Here is a 3,139-nt window from a genome sequence, read left to right as displayed (position 1 = left end):
ATTTATGAAGGAACGAAATGAAATACAAATATAAACAGAAACATAGAGCTACAACAAAAACATAACTTCAATTCATTAATAACAAAGTATTGAAAACTATTTACATGTAGAATGGAAATAAACTAGCTTAGGCAATGGTAGCTTATCTCTAAGAAGAGATGTGGTGGATACATGCCTCCTAAAATGTGTTACAATGAAGCTTAAAGGCCTATTTATCATTGAAAAACAATGGAAAACCCTAAACATCCAAAAATCTAACCTTGGGAGATGAAGTTCCAAAGTTCTGTGTGGCCCTATTTGGGTAAGTTGGTACATCAACTTCTAGGGGTCGTAACTTTGGCATACAATCTATGTTTGATGCATACTATATCTCATTAGAAAGATTTATCCGAGGACTACAACTTTCGATTATAAATTTTTAAAATAGGCTAACGGTTTTAATGTTTTCCCAAAAACATTGTTTAGGGCCTCAAAATGACTCTCAAAGTTCAAGACCCGAAAAACTACCAAAAATAGTAAATTTTGCTACAATTAAGGAAACTGAAAGAAACAATGTTAGGGGTCCAAGTGGAATAGGCAGGTGGCCACCAATATCCACCTGCATTAGTCCTCCTATCTTAGGAAGAAATGGTCCTCATTACGTTGAGTGGATCTATGATATGGGGAAACTTTTGCTGAACTTGATCCTTGGTGCGCCACTTTCCCTAGTGCAGGAGCTAGCCAACTTTGAAAACTTGATACAGCTAGATCATTTGTTGGCGAGTGTTCTTAATCTATTTGTCCATGATCTGATCAATTACGTCTTGTTCCATGCAATTTGGGTTGAGCTCTATTGGTGTTAGTTGTTTTGCAATGTCTGATGTGTCCAACACTAGCGGAAAGTATGGTCGAAGGTGGTCCACATTGAACACTGGGCGCAAGCCGAGGAATGGGGGAATGTCGAGTTCAAAATCATTATCTCCCACAACCTCGATGATGGTGTAAGGCTTGTATCAGAGTGATCGGAGTTTCTGATGGCCTGCAGTAAGGTGTTCTTTCTACAAATGCAACCAAACATTGTCGCCCACCTAAAACTTATGTGGCACCCGATGTTGATCATGTTCTTGCTTGTACATTGCATTGGACTTCTCCAAGGTGTCATGGACCTATTGGTATATGTGCTCAATGTGTTCAATAAAACCGACTGCTTTATCGGCCTAAGATTGTACATGTGTGTATTTTGTCTTTGTAATGGCATGAGGCATGGAAACATCAATCAGACACAATGGTTGTAATTATAAACCCACTTGAAATGGATTACAACCATTCAGTCTATCGAGAGATCTGTTATTACTGTGTTACACATAAGGACGGATATCATCCTTGGTTTATGGATGCTTGGAGTTGTACATGCACAGTATGTGCACAATCATCCTATTGACGACCTCTGCCTGGCTATTAGTTTGTGGATGGAATGCAATTGAATTAGTGAGTGTAATAACCCTAGGTTAAATTTCATGTAATAGAAGTTAATAAAGGAAAAATAAGACCAAGGTCATGGGGCTTGTATTCCAAGCTTAATGTTGGGCAAAGCATCCTAGTGGGTGTCACTTTCGGTTTATTGTAGCTTAGGAAATTGGCAAAGGCATTGGCAAAGCAAAATAGGCATTAATTGGCATTTATTTATGAAAATAAAGGAAAATACGAGAAAAGGGAGATGAAAGGTCACAGGTTTGAATGACTGGAAAATTGAAGGAAAAATAGAGGAAATTGAAGAAAACAGAGGCCTCGCTAATAAAAAGGCTTCAGAGGATCAGTTCACATCTTTTTTCAGTTCAATTTTTGAGCTCTATCAATTCTCTTATACTATTGCACACTTAGACCATTCTTGGAGCACTCTAGCATTGAAGAAAGCAAGCAAAGGAAGGCAAGGTAAGGAAAAGGAAAGAAAAGGACAAGCAGGGAAGGTTGGATCAAGCAGTTTTAGAAAGAATATTTGTAGGTAATAGGTTTCATGTATGATTTCCTAGTTGGTTTGTGAATACATTCATCACGCATTTGTGTATTTGGTTCTATTATTGTCATTGTCATGGTTTTTGTCAGGTGTGACAGTGGTTTAAACCTTGCCATGCCATTTCCGAATAGCCATGGTGTGATGTGGTTATTTTTCCTATTTGAGCTTTTGATTGTTGAAAGGTTTTGGAATTGGGTGAGGTGGTATCAAGAAAATTCCCAAGGGTTAGGGGTGGAGGTGGTTCAATCTCCAGGAAGCCCTCGACAGATGGGTGGAGATAGGAAAATTGTTCAAGGTAATGATGAAGATATTCTGAGGCAATCAAGCTTGTGTTGGGAATTGTGATCTCTTGACCAGTTTTAGAAGCATCATGGTAGCTTGAGGGTGGAGGTGGTTTAATCTCTAGCAAGCCCTAGTTTTTTATGTTTTGGTTTTCTTATGTGATCTCTTGACTTGTTTTGGCAAGATCATGGGAGCATGAGGGTGGAGGTGGTTTAATCTCCAAGAAGCCTTGGTTGTTTATGTCTTGAGTTCCACATTCATGCTTGGAATATGGAACGGGGATGATTGGCTAAAACAATGATTTGGTTCAATTCAATATATGGCCAGGTGGTACATAGAAGTCTCAAACTTGGTTGACTTTTTCCTATGCTAATAAGAGCTCTTTTCCTATTTCATTTCATGATTAATTTCACTTGTTATTATGTGCCTTTGATGGTTATTCTATCATGGTTATTATTCTGGTTATATGCTGGATATAAGCAAGGTTCCATAATAGGTTCTAGTTATTTCTCTTGATATGTTTTGATTAGTTTATGAATGGTTAATGAATGCATGAGCTAAACAGTGTTATTGGAGCTATTATGAGAGGGAAATAGACCTTCTTAGTGAATCTCAAATAAGTTTCAGACCCTTATGTTTAGATATGCATTTGTGACCTATAGATTACATGTTCACCATATGTTTTACGAAATGATTATGATGGTTAGGCCTAGTTAGGTCAAGTCCTTAATCAAGTTTTATATTAATGGATTTTTCATGATGTTATTTATCATTCAAGAAAGTCTCATTGAGCTCTGGGTAGTGTTCTGAAGCCTAGCCTGAAATGGTGGCTCAGAATCTTAGACCAGACCATCTGAACATGAA

Source organism: Pinus tabuliformis, chromosome 9 (assembly GCF_031772625.1).
Source record: "Pinus tabuliformis cultivar Carrire ecotype Pingquan chromosome 9, CPIR1, whole genome shotgun sequence".
In the NCBI taxonomy this organism is placed as follows: Eukaryota; Viridiplantae; Streptophyta; class Pinopsida; order Pinales; family Pinaceae; genus Pinus; species Pinus tabuliformis.
Note: the sequence above shows the minus strand (reverse complement) of the source record.